The 19,999-nt window shown below is 45.8% G+C and overlaps 1 long non-coding RNA gene across 2 annotated transcripts; it reads right to left on the bottom strand.

The window, feature by feature from the left end:
- Positions 1 to 10,213: 10,213 nt before the first annotated feature.
- On the bottom strand, positions 10,214 to 15,078 carry LOC144327044 (uncharacterized). 2 transcript variants are annotated; one of them, XR_013392024.1, is made up of 2 exons: positions 14,940 to 15,078; positions 10,214 to 10,858 (listed from the first exon to the last, which is right to left on the bottom strand). It is a non-coding gene; the product is annotated as an uncharacterized LOC144327044 (long non-coding RNA). The 2 variants fall into 2 exon arrangements; XR_013392025.1 differs by lacking the exon at positions 14,940 to 15,078 and adding an exon at positions 14,717 to 14,932.
- Positions 15,079 to 19,999: the final 4,921 nt, after the last annotated feature.

Raw genomic sequence — 19,999 nt, 5'->3', positions numbered from 1 at the left:
CGGGTAATTGAGCAAGAATTAAGAGGTGCAGGAATTTATCATTTGCATCAGCAGATACTCTACAGAGAACAAGACTAGCTCCTGTACAGACTCCACACGCTGCAGGTTTTGTGAAGTGGCATCGGCAAACAACACAATCTTACCACTTAATATTTTCTTCTAACTTACACAGGTGAGAACTTGGTCTTTCGAAGAAAAATATATTTGGGAAATGGAAGAGGAGAAAGGCACACACACACACATAATGTAAGCCAAACGCCAACAGGTTTCTAAACTAGGCATGGAGAACTGGGGGCCCTCCAGATGTTGGGGGCCTCCAACTCCCATCAGCCCCAGACTGCATAACCAACAGGGGCAGGAATAGTGGGGCTTTTAGTTTTAGGGATGCAGGTGGCGCTGTGGTCTAAACCACAGAGCCTAGGGCTTGCCAATCAGAAGGTTGGCGGTTCGAATCCCCGCAACGGGGTGAGCTCCCGCTGCTCAGTCCCTGCTCCTGCCAACCTAGCAGTTTGAAAGCATGTCAAAGTGCAAAAAGTGAAATACTTAGGGGTTAACATGACTGCTAAAAACGTGAACTTATTCAAGGATAATTATGAAAAATGTTGGACTGAAGTGAAAAAGGATTTAGAAGTATGGACAAATTTGAAGTTATCATTGTTAGGCCGAATCGCTGTGATAAAAATGAATGTGCTGCCAAGGATGTTATTTTTGTTCCAAACATTGCAAATTTTGGATAAGATGGATTGTTTCAAGAAGTGGCAGAAGGATATTTCTAGATTTGTTTGGCAGGGCAAGAAGCCTCGAATAAAATTTAAGATATTAACGGATGCTAAAGAAAGAGGTGGATTTGCCCTGCCAGACCTTAAACTTTATTATGAATCAGCTGCTTTTTGTTGGCTGAGAGAATGGCTGCTTCTTGAAAATACTGAAGTGTTGGATTTAGAAGGTTTTAACAATGTATTCGGATGGCATGCATATTTGTGGTATGATAAGGTAAAAGCACATAAAGCATTTAAAAATCATATTGTTAGAAAAGTATTGTTTAATGTTTGGATAAGATATAAGGATTTGTTAGGGGGGGGAGCCCAAGATGGTTGTCACCAATGGAAGCGAAGGCACAGAAAAAACTCAATATGGAGGCCAAATGGCCGAAATATTGGGAAATTCTGGAACAAGATGGAGAGAGAATAAAATTGCAGAGCTTTGAAAAATTGAAAAACAAAGTGCGAGATTGGCTCCATTACTATCAAATAATGGAGGCATACAAATTGGACAAAAAAGTTGGTTTCCAGGTGGAAAAATCAAAATTGGAAACAGAATTGTTAGATCCAAAAACTAAGAATTTGTCAAGAATGTATAACTTGCTGTTGAAATGGAATACTCAGGATGAAATGGTGAAATCAGCTATGATTAAATGGGCACAAGATGTTGGACATAACATAATGATGGCCGACTGGGAACGGTTATGGACCACAGGTATGAAATTTACGGCATGTAATGCCCTAAGAGAAAACTTAATGAAAATGATTTATAGGTGGTACATGACACCAGTTAAGCTTCAAAAAATCTACCATTTGCCCGATAATAAATGTTGGAAATGCAATGAGACTGAAGGTACATTCTTTCACCTTTGGTGGACATGCCCAAGGATTAAGGCATTCTGGGAGATGATTTATAATGAAATGAAGAAGGTATTTAAATATACCTTCCTGAAGAAACCAGAGGCCTTTCTCCTGGGCATGGTCGGTCAATTGGTGCCAAAGAAGGATAGAACTTTTTTTATGTATGCAACAACAGCAGCAAGAATACTTATCGCAAAGTATTGGAAGACACAAGATTTATCCACCAAGGAAGAATGGCAGATGAAGTTGATGGACTACATGGAACTGGCGGAAATGACTGGCAGAATCCGAGACCAGGGAGAAGAGTCGGTGGAAGAAGACTGGAAAAAGTTTAAAGACTATTTACAGAAATACTGCAAAATTAATGAATGTTAGATAAATGTTGGAATGAAGTTATATGGCTTTAGTAGAAATGTTACAAGAAATTAAGTATAAATAGATTATTAGAGCATTAAAGGGAAAAATAAGGTTAGAATGTGTTAAGGATAGAAAATAAAGGAAGATGGAAAGGAATTGCTGAAACAATTAATAGAAGTGGAATACAAAAAGGGAGGTGTGAGGAGGTCGTGGAAATTAGTGAAAGAAGGATAAAATATTGAAATTGGACTGTGCTTTAAATGGTTTTTGTTATGTTTTGTTAGCTGTATGTTAGTGTTTTGCAATGTTTTTTTGGTTTTTTTGTATTGTATTGTATTATTGTATGTTTTTTCTTTTTTGGATTTTTGTAGTGTTGTGTTCAATTTGTTGGAAAACTAATAAATATTATTATAAAAAAAAAAGCACGTCAAAGTGCAAGTAGATAAATAGGTACCGCTCCAGAGGGAAGGTAAACGGCCTTTCCGTGCACTGCTCTGGTTTGCCAGAAGCGGCTTAGTCATGCTGGCCACATGACCCGGAAGCTGTACGCCGGCTCCCTCAGCCAATAAAGCGAGATGAGCGCCACAACCCCAGAGTCGTCCATGACTGGACCTAAGGGTCAGGGGTCCCTTTACCTTTAGTCCAGCAACATCTGGAGGGCAAGAGGCTCCCCATCCCTGCCCTAATTCCCAGGAGAAAATATAGCTGCCTTGCAGACTACACGCTTGCATCCATACATACACACCACAACCAGCTGTCAAGGAGGCTCTGCAGCTTTTTCAACTTACCTGCCTTTCTTCTGTTGGACAAAAAAGACCTGGACTGGGAAACACCTTTTCCCCTTAGGGCAGCTTCTGTCTCTTCAGGCGCTCTCAGGCTGTGTCTCTCTACAAAATCAGCATCATGGCGTATCATTTCGCCTCTCTCATTGCTGTCCAGCACCAAGTGCCCAGGCAGAAGAGATCAATTCCCCTCTGACAGCACCTTAGAAAAAATAAAACATACTGTTGCACGATGCTACCCCAATTGCTTCCAGGGGTTCCAGTGTTTCCTTTTGGAAATGAGGCACAGCGAATTGGATGGTATGCATATTTTGCTACGATAATGAAGCAATGCAGCTGCAAAGTCCTAGCCTGAAGTGTAAACATGATGGAAATGTTGGGACTGCTGTGGGAACAGAGAGGCAGTCATTTCACAGTGCGCAGCACCGGAATTACCTCAGAGTGTAATATGAGCTGTACAGGAAGTACAGGAGGAGTTTGTGAGTCGACTGCTGGAATTTGATGAGTGCAGTCACGTTTTCTGTAACGCTGCAAAGACAGAAATAAAAGCATGTAAATACGTTTCTATCTATCTCTTTCCCCTGCCTGGGGAGGCAGGAAAGAGGGGTGTGTTCTTCTCACGTTTGAGAAGGATCGCCGATCGAGACCTTGCCTGCGTCTGCTGGGCAATGCAGCCAGGGAGGTCAACAGGGAACTCAAGCCGGGTGCCTGGGACTGCTGCCAGCTTCTCATGAGAAGGGCTTGATTCCCGACATATTTATGGTATGGGAAAGAGAAGGTTCACAAAGGATTTTTATAATCACATAATCAGAAGATCACTAATGAGGGTGTGGGAGAGATATAAAGATCTATTAGAACAAAAAACACCCTGGTGGCTATCACCAATCGAAGCTTTGTTGCTTAAACCAGTGTTTCCCAACTTTGGGCCTCCAGCTGTTTTTGAACTACAATTCCCATCATCCCTGACCACTGGTCTTGCTAGCTAGAGATGATGGGAGTTGTAGTCCCAAAACAGCTGGAGGCCCAAGGTTGGGAAACACTGGCTTAAACCACTTGGCAAAAAGGGGAAATGGCCTACATACAGAGATTTGCTGAAGGATCAAGAAGGAAAATGGAAATTAAAAGATTATGAGGAAATAAAAGACCATTTTCAGAGTTGGTTAAATTATAGACAACTACATGAGCTGTACAAGGAAGACAATAAGAAAGAGTTTAGTTATACAACTTCTAGATTTCAAAAGGAAGTTCTAGAAGAAGTGAAGCTGTTGAAGAAAGCATATAATATTTTGCTAGAATGGGAAACAAAAGATGAGGAGGTCAAATCAGTTATGATCAAGAGGCACAAGACATAGGACATAACATACAATTTGAGGACTGGGAAAAATTGTGGAAAGTAAATTTGAAATTTACAGATTTTTCTTTTGAAAGAAAATTACATGAAAATGATGTATAGATGGTATATTACACCAGTACAGATAGCAAAAATGTACAAAACCGGGTCAAACACATGTTGGAAATGTAAGGGAAAAGAAGGGACTTTTTATCATATGTGGTGGGAATGTAGAGAAATGAAAAAAAAAATGGGAAATGATATACAATAAACTGAAAAAAAATGTTTAAAATGACATTTGTAAAAAAAAAAAAAAAGCATTTCTGTTAGGGATTCTAGGACAAGACCTGCCAAGAAAAATAAAGAACTTATTTATGTAGGCTGCAACAGTGGCAAGAGTCTTGATAGCACAAGGATGGAAGAATGCGGAAACCCCAACGAAAGAACACTGGCAAGAAAAATTGATGAAATCGTGCTCCGGCGGCGCGGCGGCAGTGGGAAGCCCCATTAGCTAAAGTGGTGCTTCAGGTTAAGAACAGTTTCAGGTTAAGAACGGACCTCTGGAATGAATTAAGTACCTAACCAGAGGTACCACTGTATATATATTCTGATATCAGGTTTCAGAGCAAATCGTGATAACCGTGTTTTGTTTTGTTTTTAAAAAAATGACTTTGCAATTTACTGCATATTGTGCATGTGTTATTAAAAAAATCCCAGGAACAAGTGTGTCATTTGAAAGTATGTTCAGCACGGCTGGCAATGTTCTTCAAATACAAAGGGCACCTTTATTGCCAGAGAATGCCAAAATGCAAATTTTCCTTGCAAAAAATATAAACTTCATTTAATCATTTTTATTCTGTAAAATTCTATCCATCCTTACCGGTTTAGCCTGGGTTATAAAATAAATGTAAATTTTCCTGGCAATAAAAATATAAAATTTGCTTATATTTTGTTCTGATAAAATTTATCCATTACGTTCTTTCTTCTTTGGCCTGGTTTAGAAAAGGAAATTAACAAACAATCAAATAACTGGTGTTGTGCGATGCATACTAAGACTCAACAGTAAATTATATTTGAATATCCATTCAAATTGTTGTCTTTGTCCATGGAGTTTAAGGAAATCAGCCCTGAGTGCTCACTGGAAGGACAGATCATAAAGCTGAGGCTCCAATACTTTGGCCACCTCATGAGAAGAGAAGACTCAGGAAAAGACCCTGATGTTGAGAAAGATGGAGGGCACAAGGAGAAGGGGACGACAGAGGACGAGATGGTTGGACAGTGTTCTCGAAGCTACAAACATGAGTCTGACCAAACTGCAGGAGGCAGTGGAAGACAGGAGTGCCTGGCGTGCTCTGGTCCATGGGGTCACGAAGAGTCGGACATGACTAAACGACTAAACAACAACAACATCCATTCAAATATAATTTGAATATTTGTGACACTGAATTTGCTTTCCCCCCCTTGTTAAGTAGTGTAATTAAATTTTTAGGGAACCTTTGATATCAATGCTACTAATTACTTCTACAGCTTTAATTTTAGAGAAAATGTGCTACTTTTGGTACAGTACTACTCTAACGTAACAGTTGCAACAATATGTTAAAGGTTAAGTAAAAAATTATCAGGTTTAGAGTTATGTTCACCTTTACATACCTCTTCATTTTTCCAAAAACATTCCAATTCCACCCATCCACTCCCCAAGAAAAAAAACAGAGTTTTGCTCAATGGCTTCCAAATTTCCAGCTCCTTAACACCTCTGCAGTAATGTTAAGTCGTTTTTTTTGTTGCCTTGGGCAAGATAAAGTGACTAAGCAATTTAATTAATAACCAAATATGGTTCCTGCTATGTGGTGTCCTGCCATGCATAACCGGGAGGCCCATTTTTTGCCTTTCAAGGAAAATTCCCAGAGCTAGAAAAGCTAAAAATAAAAACAAGCACTAGGGAGCAGAAACCGATATTGAAAAGAAAAAGATCAAAAGCAGAAATCCATCTTGACTTGAGGAGCAGCATTTGCAAAAAGGAGAACGGCACGGGCGTAGCCAGGATTTGGGGGGGGGGGGGCAGAACCTCGGTTTGCTATGTATTTTTATTGATTTTTACTGATTAGGGGACAGCTGCCCCACCCATGCTCTACCCATGGAGGGGCAGCTCCCTCCTTGTCAAAAGGTCTAAAAAGGTTATTTTGCAATAGCAATTTAGCTGGCAACCATGTTCACCTCAGGCTATTTCCTAGCCTTGTAAACTGCAAAGCTCTTGACCCCATTTCCTGCCCCTGACCAACAATAACCAGCAAGAAAAATGCTACTCTGCCAATTGTGGCCACACCAAGAGAGGGATACAAGCCTTACCAGGATACCTGCAGCAGCAGGCAGGCGCCCACACCCAGGTAAGTTCCTTTGCTGAGCTTCTGCTGAGGACAAAGCAGCCTTCAGGATCCATGCAGTAATTAGCTGGGATGATGGGGAAACCCAGAACGGAAATGGCGTTTTTTCCCTGCTTTTTAAAGCATTCTAATATCACGCTCTCTGGCAGTGGTTTTCAACACTGGCCTCTGTCCCACTTTCCTTCCCTCCCTCCTCTGACTCACTCTCTCATGTCTCTGCCTCCTAAAGGCTTGCACAGCTGTTCGTTGCAGCAGCCCTGGCTACAAGCTCCCCAGGTGAGCTCCCCAGGTGAACGATGCCTCTGGGGCTGGCCAGGAGGGGGAGGTTGCCAGGAGCTGAGGCAGCTCAGGGACCATGGACAGCAGCAGCAGCTGCCCAGAGGCCTCCCAAGGAGAGGGGAGAGGAGGCTAAGGGAGCCCTCCACAAGGGAGGGTGTTTGAAAAAGGGTGAGAGGCTGCCGGCTCTGTAGGCAAGGGGTGACATAACTGGGCTGCTGAGCCTCGCAGGGGCGCCACAGAAAGAATGTAGTTGCTCAAGGGAGCCCTCAATAGCCAAAATATCTGTGGTTGTTTGCTTGTGGGCGATGTAATTCCAGACTATGACAGTTGTGCAGAGGTACAGTTTGGAAGGCCTGTTCGTGGGGAGCAGAGAAGCTCCACCTGAACTGAATTTGGTTTGAAAAAAACTTTCTGAGTTCACCTCTCTCTCTTCGTCTTTGTGCTTGATCTGGGTTAGAAGGCTTTGCTAACAATTAAACAGGCAGAGAATGGGCACTGCACCTGGGGAAGGGGAGAGTGCAAACAATGCAATGAATCATCCCTGCAGTGGTTTGATCACGGCTTGCAGGTTTGACTGAGGATACGTCAGGGGGCTTATTCCCACTTGATTCAAAACACTGTGATATATCGGGATATTGCAATGTTTATCAGGTGATATATCACAATGTTGAAACCCAGGTATCAGCCAGCCCTACTCAATAAAGGAGCAGATACTGTTACCGGGAAATAGGAAGGGGGGGTGAGAGGCCTTCCAATGTTGTTCTACTCAGAAGAGGAAAAAATCTCCTACTTTTTCTAGTTGGCATTGCAACTAATATATAGGACAACTATGCAATAAGGCAGGCTGCATGCCTTATCTCTGCGAGAAGCCAAGTTACAGGGAACCAGGCAGAGGGCCTTCTCGGTAGTGGCACCCGCCCTGTGGAACACCCTCCCGCCAGATGTCAAAGCGATAAACAACTACCTGACATTCAGAAGACATCTGAAGGCAGCCCTGTTCAGTGAAGTTTTTAATATGTGATATTTCAGTGTATTTTTTATCTTTGTTGGAAGCCGCCCAGAGTGGCTAGGGAAACCCAGCCAGATGGGCGGGGTACAAATAATAAATTATTATTATTATTATTATTATTATTATTATTATTATTATTATTATTATAGCATATGTTATGTAAGATTAATTTCAAGGATCTGGTCAAAGACCTTGCAATTAGAAAAAGTATGAATCCCTTCCCCCCAAATAAAAATAAAGTGGAAGTATAGATGGAAGCAGGAACGCGGGTGGCGCTGTGGGTTAAACCACAGAGCCTAGGACTTGCCGATCAGAAGGTCGGCGGTTCAAATGCCTGCAATGGGGTGAGCTCCTGTTGCTCAGTCCCTGCTCTTGCCAACCTAGCAGTTCGAAAGCACGTCAAAATGCAAGTAGATAAATAGGTACCACTCCGGCCGGAAGGTAAACGGTGTGTCCGTGCACTGCGGCTTAGTCATGCTGGCCACATGACCCAGAAGCTGTACGCCAGCTCCCTCGGCCAATAAAGCGAGATGAGCACCACAACCCCAGAGTCAGTCACGACTGGACCTAATGGTCAGGGGTCCCTTTACCTTTATAGATGGAAGCATTATTTTCCATCTTACTGTAGGTTTTGTTTCTTTAAAAAAAAAAAAGATTTTATTTAATGGTTTATTGTTGTTTATATTTTGGGGCACCAAAGTCTTTTAAGTGCTTAGGACCTTTAAAGGTTTTAATCTGGCCCCGGCTATACAAGGATAGGGATAACATGGCCAGTATAGTCCATGCCCTGGGAACCTTGAGACTGGATTACTGCAATGTGCTTCATGCAGGGCTGCCCTTGGGCTTGCTCCAGAAGCTTCAGCTGGGAGACAATGCAGAAGAGAAACTGCTGATTGGGAGGAAGATGACTGACAGCATGTGAAAACACTGATAACATCACAAGGGCAGCATGTGATAACAAGTGGCTGCCCTTGTGATGATGTGCAAAGCCCTGACCATAGGAAGCCCTGACCTTGATCCAGAAAAGCCCTGTTAGCTGTCCCCTGTATTACAGAGGCTTCACCAGCCTCAAGCAAAAGTCGGGCATTTTGTGGAACAGGAGAGATTTGGCAGAGATCCTCACTTTTGATTTTCAGGTGTCTCTTGAAGATATTTTTATGCCAACAGGCCTATGCAGTTGTATAAAATTTTACTGAGCAGCCAGTCATTTTAGTGATTGAACTGCTTTGAATTGTTGTTTTAAAAAAAACTGTATAAAAAGTTTGTATGTTGCTGCACACCGCTCTGATGTTGTATGAGGATGGCATATAAATGCTTATATAAATAAAATAAGTTACAGAACTGTAGCTAAGATCTTCACAGGACGCCTTTAGCCCTACTGCAACCTCCAAAACTCTTATCTTGTGACAAGGAAACTGGTGGCACCTACTCTTTTAAAATAATCTCATTTACTAAAAATGTATCTGCTGATATGTGCATATCTGACCACTGACGCCAGCTTTTAATGACCTTAGGCATGTGGATGCTTTACAGTTATACTTTATTGGGATACAGTGGTGCCCCGCAAGACGAACGCCTCGCAAGACGGAAAACCCGCTAGACGAAAGGGATTTCTGTTTTGGAGGCGCTTCGCAAAACGAATTTCCCTATGGGCTTCCTTCGCAAGACGACAGCCCATAGGGAAATCTCCGGGACAGCGGGGAAGCGCGTCTTCCCCACTGTCCTCGGACCTCCTCCCGCCGCCAGGCTTCGGAAGGCTGCTCCGAATCCTGGGGGGGGGGGCGGAGAGGTTTTTTAAAAACCCCGGGACAGCGGGGGACTTCTCCGCTGTCCGGGGCGATTTTAAAATGCTGCTGGGCGGCAGCGCCGCCGCCCGGCATTTAAAAAAACCCGGGACAGCGGGTTTAAAATCGCCCCGGGCGGCACGTTTCTCCGCTGTCCTGGAGGGCTTTTGAAGGCAGGCGGGGGGAGCAAAGACTTTCGCCCCCCGCCCGCCTTCAGAAGAGGTCCAGGACCTCTTCTGCAGGCTGGCGGGGGGCAAAAGTCTTTGTCCCCTCTGCCTGCCTTCCCAGGGGCTTTTAAATCGCCCCGGACAGCGGAGAAGTCCTCCGCTGTCCCAGGGCGATTTTAAAATGCCGCCTGCCAGCATTTTAAGATCGCCCCGGACAGCGGAGAAGCCCTCCGCTGTCCCGGGGTTTTTTAAAATGCTGGGGGTGGGAAGAAAAGCCCTTGTCCCCCCCCAGCCTTCAGAAGAGGTCGGGGGACAGACTGTCCCCAGACCTGGTCTGAAGTCGGTTTCCATAGGAACGCATTAATTGATTTTCAATGCATTCCTATGGGAAACCGTGCTTCGCAAGACGAAAAACTCGCAAGAAGAAAAAACTTGCGGAACGAATTAATTTCGTCTTGCGAGGCACCACTGTAGTTATTTTTTTATTTCTGTTTTTTTAAAAAAAAAAACCATGGGCATCAAACGAAAAGCAGTATGTAAATTATTTTAAATAAACAAACAATCCCCTGAGTGGATGGTGCAGTGGGCTGCTCCACCCACCTGAGCTGCCAGCAGCCTCAATTTTCCACTGATATGGTGTTTCGAGTGTATGTATTAATGGCAGGGATGCAGGTTGCCAACTTCTTTAGAGCGTGGGCCTATGTGGAATTTTGATAAGGTGCTGTTGGTAGGAATCACAAAATGGCTGCCATGGGGGCATATCATAACACAAAACTTGAGAAAGTGGTATACTCATTACCAATCCGTGCTGGTCCCCTCCAGACATCCATCTCTCCCTCTCCCTTGTCCTAGGAATTCCTTCTCTTTCCATTCTTTTCTCTCTCTCTCTCTCTCTCTCTCTCTCTCACACACACACACACACCCGAGCAATTTCTATTTAGCATTAAATGCCCTACCCAAACAATCTCTCCCCCTTCCCCCCACTTGCAGAGCTTTCCAGGGGTCCAAGGTGCTGTTCAACCACTGCCAAGGGATTATCTTATTCCCCTTTCCTGCCCTCCAAACACTTTCCAGTGAGGTACAGCCTGGTGGCAAATGTTGAATGCCTTGCTTGTTTAAGGCTCAGGTGCCAATGAGAGAGAACTATCTGATAACGGAGAGATAATTTAGTTAACAATTCTCCAGATACCACACTTCGCCTCCACAGCAGTTAACAACACCAAAAGAAACAGGAGACATCAGAAAACACTCAGCACAACAGAAGTCCTCAGAGTAATGAAGTAAATTTAGTTAAATAAATGTCTCCACTTTAAAATGTCATGAGTAACTAAACCGAACAACCAAGGACTAGGACTAGACAGTGTTTCCCAAACGTTTTTGGGCAACGGCACACCTGTTTACCGGAAAAAAATCTCGCGGCACACCACCATTAAAGCCCCGCCCCGTGACGTCAGCGCGCAGCGTCACGCCGGGAGGGACGCACAAAAGTGAAAGTTTTTTCCCTCCCCCTTGCCGGGGTGGGAGGAGGCAGCAGAGCGAGGGACTGAGGGACGGCGGCAGCTGAGGCGGCCACCCCTCGACGCCGTCCCAAAAGCCGCCAAAAAGCCCTAAAAAAAGAGGAGCAGCACAAAAAACACACCACACACGGGGGGCGTGTTCTAATTTGCTTCTAACTCCGGGTTAGAGCGCAGCACGTGGAGGATGGGTGGGGAAAGAGAGAGGAGGCGCACTGATAGAACGCCAGGCACGGGGGCCGCCAGGGAGAGCCAGCGCGCGCCCCACCCCGGACGCTCGCGGCCACCGCCATCCCTCCCTCCCAGGGAAGGCGGGATTAGAGCAAGCGCCCGGGCAGCAAGAAGCGCGCGCGCGCCGGCCCTGCCCTGGATCCCTCAGAACCGCCAGTCTCTGGGAAAGTGGGCTTGGCTTCAGAACTCTCAGGCAGCAGCACCCGCCGCCCGGCAAGGCTTCCCATTGGGAGGCGCGAATGCTTTAGTGGGCGGGGATTGGTGCAAATATAGGCAGGGCGGGCTGAGAGGAGGAGCCGCCGCCGAGGAGCAGCGACACCAGCAGCGTTTCCTCTCCCCCCTCCCCTCCCGTGTCAACAAGCGGGGCGCCTGCGCCGGGGGTTTGCGCGTCAGGCAGGCAGCCAGGCAGGCAGACGGCGAGAGCCCCGCGCTGGGCAGCCGCTGCTCGCCGCCGCCGCCCCGCGTCTCGCCGCCCGACTCGCCCGCCTCCCTCCCACGGCACACCAGCCGATGTCTCACGGCACAGTAGTGTGCCGCGGAACACCGGTTGGGAAACACTGGACTAGAGTAACAAATGATGCAAAAAGGCAGATAAACCCCTAGAATTTTACAATCTAAATTTCAACAGTGCAGCAATTGTTAATGAAGGGAAGGAGAAAAAGGGTGGGTATACAAACATAAAAAAGCTATAAATAAGTCAGAAATTAAATTGTTATAACAAAGGGGGGGAACTATGTAAAAACCGCTTAGAATTTTTTAAAAAATTTTTTGCTCTCCAGCACCACCAGGTTTTGCAGGCTTATAAAGCATGCAAAGCACTGTTTTTTGACTGATTGCAGCTGAGTCCAAAGAAGATGGTAAGACTATACTCAAGTCAAGTTACTAAACCCAGGAAGAGATTAAAACTAAGGGCTTAAATTGAGAAAGGATTCACGGGTTAGAGGTGGGGGTTAATAGAAATGTTCCGGGAGGGAGTTCTGAGCATTAGGGGGCAGATATTCCTGCTAAAGGAAGCCCTGTAAAACACAGTGACACCCACAGTCAGGTTTTCACACCCTCAGATACAGATCACTTCCCCAAAGCCCCTGGCCCCTTTTTTCTTCCAGTTTCAAGTCTCACTTGCTGCTTCTTTGCAGAACTGGAAAGGGAAAGCGAGAAAACCATCTGCTTAGACTGAGTGACTAACAGGTGTCTGTTGCTATAACCTTTGATCGGATGCATGAAGCCGTTATACCAAGTTGCTTTCATGCGCAAGCACACAAGAGAGGAGAGGAAGACTGTAAGCAGCATGGTCAGGAAGAAGTGAAACGCTGTGAAGCGCAAGCCGTGAGAATTACATTAACAGTGCCCATTCACACACGCAACATTATTGATAAATGCAACCATCCTTTTTCAACAGAGGAGCGTAATTTAATTTAATGAACTTCTGCGAATTTGCCAAAAGACACCTACCGTATTTTTCGCTCCATAGGACGCTCCTGACCAAAAGACGCACCAAGTTTTTAGAGCAGGAAAACAAGAAAAAAAAATCTGACTCAAATGTTGTACTAAGCTATTTAAAACAGCAAAGCGTGTGGCTCCTGTCCACTTTGCTGCTTTAAAGCGAGCCACGGTATATAATGAAGAGAATGGAAAAAGGACAGACATTCCATTATAAAGCAGCTGTTTTCATTATCACTGGGGTCAGTATTGGCAGCAGTCACAAAAACTAAAATTTGAGCATTTTACTGTTATTAAGAATATTAATAGTCAGGGAGAGAAACCAGGGCTGTGCAAATGAGAAGTGCTTGGAGTATGGAGGAACAGCAAAGAGATCAAATGATTGCGCTCCAGTTCCTAAATCTCTGAAGTTTTCTCAAAACAGGCATGGTTGTTTTGAAAGGAAGATTCAAAATGGAGTGACTGAGCAAAGAACAGAGGAGGAAAAGAGGGCAGGTAAATAGCTTCCATTCAATAACAAGAGAGCAAAATGTTTTTGGTTTGGTATAGGTGGACTGTACTTGTAAGAATTTGTACAATGAATTATAGATTTGGAGTGGTATATCAGTGCCTCTTTTCAGCAATAAAGATTAGCTGCTAGGAACACGGTCCACACACACACACAGGATGTCTGGTTATAGTTGTGCAGTTTAATCTGTTCCTGAGCCAGATGCCTGCTCGGTTTTAGCTGAGCTCACTATTACTGGTTTGTGGAGATGCTTTGCATGTATTTATGACTATTTCTGCAAAACTGCTACTTGAAGGAATCCCCAAACTTAATATTTTTAAACTACAAATGGAGCTCAGAATCCAGTTAGGCAATCCTCTGCAGTTGAATTAGGAGGCACTGAGAGACAGCAATTTGCTGCTCCCCACCCCCACCAAGCACCCCAGGAGCACACAGCCTTCCTTCTGCTTGCAAACCGTGTCGGGGCTTCAAGGGAAAGCAAAGGCTGTAGGCAGAGCAGTGTGGCTCCCCACCCCCAAAAAGCACCCCAGGAGCGCGGGGCAAAGGCACACAGCCTTCCCTCTGCTGGGAAGTCGGGGCTTCAGGGGAAACCTCCTCCCCCCACACCCAAAGAGCAGCCTCGGAGCGCAGGGCAACAGCGATTTGGCTCCAGGGACCACACATTCGCTCCATAAGATGCACAGACTTTCCCCCTTACTTTTTAGGAGGGAAAAAGTGCGTCCTATGGAGGGAAAAATACAGCAAATACTTCCACAGAATTATTCACAGACTCTTCAGTCCCTAACAGTTCTGGGTTCTCCCAAGGAGTTAACATAGGGATGCCAGTCACAGGTTCTTGCCATGTGCTGGGGCGACCTCTATACACACACATGTACGCGTGTTTCCCCCCCTCCATCTGGCCCCTTAATAGAGTAAAAACAATTGTATGATAGAAGCTAGGCAAAAGCCTCCTCCCCAAGTGAGGGGAGCCCTCCGCCTAAATTCAGCACAGCATTTTCCTGCCTCCTTTGCCATTAAGCTGTGACCTCCCTCAAACCCCTGTTGTAAATCTAAGCTGTCTTCTTCTTCTCTGGAAGGGTCAGGCTGGCGAGACAGTCTCCCCCATTCCTCCTCTGCCCAGTCCCTGACAGACAGAGGCTACACAAAAGCCTCCTCCCCAAGTGAGAGGAGCCCCCCTGCCTAAATTCAGCACAGCATTTTCCCGCCTTTCCAGAACTCCTTTATTCCACACCCCACACAGACAGCCAAGATCCACGCTCCAGAAGCAAGCACGTATGCGGCTTCCCAATTCCCGCCTCCTCAGTCACCTTACCTCTTCTTCATTGAAGCAGAGGTTGGATGGCCACCTGTCCTGGATGCTTTAAATGAGATTCCTGCATTGCAGGGGCTGGACTAGAGGACCCTCGGGGTTCCTTCCAAGAATACAATTCTATGATTTCAACATCTCCCACCCACCAGACCTGCTTCCAGTCTAGAATCTGTTCATATTGGGGTTCTAAAGATTCTTATCTCTGGGACAAGGCAGAAATCCTTACCTCTCAATAAAGAGCATGTGGCGTTCCTCCTCCTCCTCCTCACGTTTTCCGGGGTGGGCCACTGTACTCTTTCCTCTGGGTTCCTGCCACGATGTGAAAACCTATTGGCTGCACAGCAGAGGCCCTTCAATAGTAGCTCGAGTCCATTTGCAGCTAGCAGACTGGGGCACACCACAAGCTTGAAAGGGGCATTGTAACAATCTGAACTTTCAATTTTGAAACACGTGGAAACCGATCTAAACGTTAGCCGCAGCTGTTGAAGCAGTTGCTCACCGAGTAGCCAAACGAATCGGTGCAATGAGCAAAATGCCACAGAATCCACGACATTCTACCACAGCATCACTCAACCTGGGAGTCGTGAAGAGTTGGGTCTCTCCTGTCAGAAAACTCCAGTCAGAAAACTCCAGGAACGGGTCCTTGTGCCTTTGTTGTAGCTGCTGTTGCAGCCACTGGAAGAAAAATCAGGGGCCGGGGAAGCACAACGCTTGATATTATAGCGACTGCAAGGCTTGTTTGTTTTTTAATGCAGTTATTGAGAACTCCTTGGAGCTCAACATTTGTTGTTGGAAAAGCGGGGTGCAAATATCATTAAAAAAGAAATAGCAGCTGCGATCCTAAAATGAGAAAAGCGTGAAAACCATGATGAACGGTTCCTATACATTTAAAAAAAAGGTATAAAAGCAGGGGGGAAAGAGCAGCGTGTCTTCCTTGAAGCCTTTCAGGGTAGCCTGGGGGAAAAAAGTACAGGCGCTGAGGCGCAGCTGCTGTCGCAGGAAAACCGTTGCTGTTATCTTGAGAAATGCGTAAGAGCTGAGTAGGCACGGCTAGAATTGCTCTGCTCATAGCTTTGTAGTAGGTGTGGGTTTTCCACACAAACATGCACACAATTAGCATTTGGAAGCATTCCAGAATAAATAGCATCTACAGAAAGGAAGGGGGGAAAATAAGATTCTGCACGTTGGTTTAGACTTACCTAAACACAAATGGTTTAGGGATTGAAAGTTTATAGCGCAAACACACTCCATGTGCCAGCTGCACAACAGATGGAAATTCAGTCAAACCACGAGGCAAAGACAAAGAGCCACTGCTGCACATTACCGTATTTAGCAATTCACTGATAAATGTACCTATGTACTGGCTCAATCGGAAAATCTAACCAGAACATTTCTGGGTTCGGGTTAATTTTAGGACTGGGTTAGCGTTAGGGTAAGAATTAGAATCAGGTTTAGGTCAGTGTTTTATGTTTTCTTGTGATTTCGATTCATTTGCGGTTGGTTTGCTTTTTTAAATTTGTTGTGTTGCTGCTTTTTCACAAGTTTTTTCTGGAAAGTTTCAGTTTTAATTCTAAATGCTCAGCTGGGGAGCTAAGTCTCCCCTCTTCCCAGCTGAGAGAATCCTGCCCCCACTCCTGCTTGCATGCAGCCAGGGAATGCCTGGCTGCCTTCAGGTGGTGCAGCTTCCGGGCTGCCTCCACCTTCCCTGACCCCAGCAACTATTCAGCCTGGCTACCTTTGAGGAAGGTGGAGGCAGCCCGGAAGCTGCATCTGAGAGCCCCTGCACCACCTGAAGGAAATGGAGTTAAATGTGCATAATAGAAATACACCAGTTTTTAATTTGGTGGACCCTTGGAGCAAAGGGGAAAGGAAACAGTAATTTGGAAGCCCTGATTGAAACCATCCCAAATGGCCGGTTTCCTGCCATGGCTGCTGGCTGCTTTCCCAGAACACCAGACCCCAACTGTGCAGATTTTCAGGGGTAATATGGGGGTAATTATCCCTGCTGACCCCCCCAGGGTAGGGGGGGACTGGCCGTCACCCACAGTTCGTCCGATAACTGCCGCTCGCTACAGTATGCGGGGGCAGGGATGCTGTGTGAGGCTGCACTGCATGAACTGGCAACTCTCCAGAGTCATCGCTATTAAAATTTGGACTAAGAAACAGGCGTGTTCTGGAAAGGAGGAGATTTTTTTAAAAAACTTGCTAATTAAATCAGTCACTGGATGCCAGAGCTTTGATTTGAAAAGGACTTTCGTCGTGGTGCTTCATCGTGAGGTGAGCACCTATATCCTTTTCTACATTTGCTAATCGTGACTTCCCGAACCTCGCAAGAAAGGAATTCAATATTTAAGTTGCGTAGCTGTCGGTGGAGAGCCCCAATTAGAACTGGCAAAATAAGATCAGATATGAAGAGGCTTGGGCTGAAAAAAAATGGCGGCTATGGTGTAGGAGAAAAAGAAATGGCCTCCCCCCCGGGAGGGGGGGCGCTTAGGACATTTGGACACAATCAGGGGATATTTCACATTAAAAAACTGCATTTGGTTGCATGGATTTCCTTTCCCTTTTCAATATAAGGTGTAATGTGAATGCAAATGTGAAATTTTGATTTGGCTCATTTCCCTAGGGCCCGGGGAAGCGGGCGTGCATCCTTAGATGATCTAAGCTAAACATTCACCAAACAATTAGTGAAATATATTCCACGCCATTGCTTTTCTATGGACGTTCATTTATATTTGGAATACTAGCTCATTAGAAGTCTGAAAGACCTAAAGACTGCTGTGCCATAAATCTTATCAAAAGGAGGAGGATTGGCATCTGTTGAGAAAAGTGGGAACAGAGCCTGGAGCCTGGAAGATAAAGCGGAAAATCAAAGATGGGGTCACGGAGAGGACTGTGTGTGTGTGTGTGTGTGTGTGTGTATATATATATATATATATATTATGAGAACAACAGCAACAGAAGAAATTGCCTCCTGTGTTAGAATAGAAATGGATTTAATGGACACGAGAGTTCCACACCAGGAGTGCATAAAATAATGGTTAAGATTGGATTTATGAAGCTGGGGAAGAACAAAAGAAATGAACGCAGGAACATTGTTCCTGACATCCAGAACATGGGAAGCTCCCTTGAAATTATTTAATTCAGATTGTAATATTGGTTTTATTGTGTGTGTTTTAATATGGCAAGATTCAATTTGATTATCAATTGGAATGCCTTTAATTGAAAATTAATAAAACAAAATTACAAGAAAAAGAAACCGTCCCAAATGTATTAAGTCGACTCGGGATTTGAGTATTCATCAAGTAATTGTTTTAGTGAATGGAGCTTAATGGGGAGGCTTGCAAGCGAGAAGCAACTATTGCTCATGCATGCCTTACATGCCCGATTTTGGGGTTGCGCTAGGGGCTCCCTGAGCATGAAACCCCCAGCCCCCGAAAGTGCTACTTAACCCCAATTACAAGAAATGCGGGGGTGAGTTCCAAGGCACCTCTCGCATTTATGGGGAAATTTGCAGCTCGCCCGTTGGCAAGTCCCATCGTTGAAATCCCAGCAGACTTTGCGATGAGGATTATGCTTGGAGGCGAACTTAGGATGCCTGCTAGCCTCCTGCGGTTTGTTGTTATTTTCCGAATACACAATATCAAACCATAATGGCTGATCCAGCTGATCCCATCTGGTGTTGGATAGGTGGGAAGCATTCCGGCGAAATTCTGTGTCATAAGCTATTGCGACATCTTCTCCTGCCAGAGCATACACCTCCCTTACAATTTTGAGGTAGTTGATAAGATGCCACGCCCGCTTAGGGTAGGCCATGGATACCACTCCCATAAAAACATGAAAACCCTCAAGCCAATTGGCAAAGGACCTCTCGACCCGAGGTGCCCCATTCCGGCACTTCAACTTTCCCCTACCCATCGCAATCCATGACGGCACTAACTTGAATATGTCCACATATTCCCCGTTCAGAATTTTTGCCCGCAATTTTGTGCTCAAATGATAGCCAGGAACTTTGCCAGGAGCATCGTCTGTAGTGTTTACCTGTTCGACCAAAGCCCCGTCCTTCCACTCTAGAGTTCCCCCAAACCGTTTGCGGTGGGAGTTGGCTCTCCGCTCCAAGCACCAGTCTGGGAGGGACCCCAAATCCTCTCCTTCACCCCAATAACAACCAAGCGAGGCATCGCTATCATCTGAACTTGATGTGCCTGACTCATCATCAGAGTCGTCTTTGCGCCTTTTCTTCTTTCCTTTACCACTACGCTTCCTTTTGCACTTCTTTGCCGGAGACTTAGGCCCAGCCTTCTGATCCTGACCAGGCCCCCTCTTCCGCTTTTCAGCTACTGCAACCGAAACCCCTGAGCCACTCGGCCCCTGCACCATTGCAGCAGCAGCACCTTGAGACTGTGCTATTGCAGCCGCAGGATGGCTGGACACTTGGGCACCCTGAAATACACTAGCAGATGTTGTCGAGGACTGGTTAAACAAAACGGATGATGTGCTAGGAAGCTCTGGCGTCAATTGTACTGGAGGCGAGTGAGAATAGGTATGGCCTGGGGAAGTTGGCAAAAAACCCGGAGGCGCTGCCTGGGTTGAAGGGGGTTGGTAAGGCGAAAAGCCAGAAAAAGCCGGCGAAGATCCCACCACATGACCCTGGGTCGAGGACAAGGTGTGTGATTGGTTCAGTGCCCGAGCTTTGAAACTGTGGACCAAGCCTTCGAGCCCCTCGATGAAACGTATGAAGGCGTAACTGGGTCTTGATGCGGGCACTACGTCAGTCTGGGTAGGGGGTATGACTTCAGAAGTCACACCAACACTATTTCCCATTGCAGTCAGAGAAACTTGGCGAGGTAACAAACCAGACCCTTGACTAGCGTGGGCTTGGGCGGGAGGAAGCCTAACAGTCCCACGCCTGGTGCGTGGAGGGGAAACGGCCACCTTCTGCTTGGAGTTTACGGGCATGGCGACTTGGCCCAGGTACAATTCAATAAGGAGCTGAAATAACTAACAGATGACAGGACACACAGGCCGGCAGCAACGCAAGCAGGGCACTGAGCAGCGTTATAAAACAGGCTCAGCACTGTCTACACTGGCCAGCAGCAAGCACTACCCGGGCCAGAAGAAGTCAACTAAGGTCAATATTGCATAAGCAGGCCGGCAGCCAGCACCATCTGTGCACAGTGCAGTGTAATCAGCTAATCTCAATAGTGGCCACACTGGCAGGCAGCGGCACCTGTGCACAATCAAGCAAGCTCAGTATTACCTACACCAAGCTTAACAGATGGGACT

Source organism: Podarcis muralis, chromosome 2 (assembly GCF_964188315.1).
Source record: "Podarcis muralis chromosome 2, rPodMur119.hap1.1, whole genome shotgun sequence".
In the NCBI taxonomy this organism is placed as follows: Eukaryota; Metazoa; Chordata; class Lepidosauria; order Squamata; family Lacertidae; genus Podarcis; species Podarcis muralis.
Note: the sequence above shows the minus strand (reverse complement) of the source record. Positions and strands in the feature narration are given on the sequence as shown.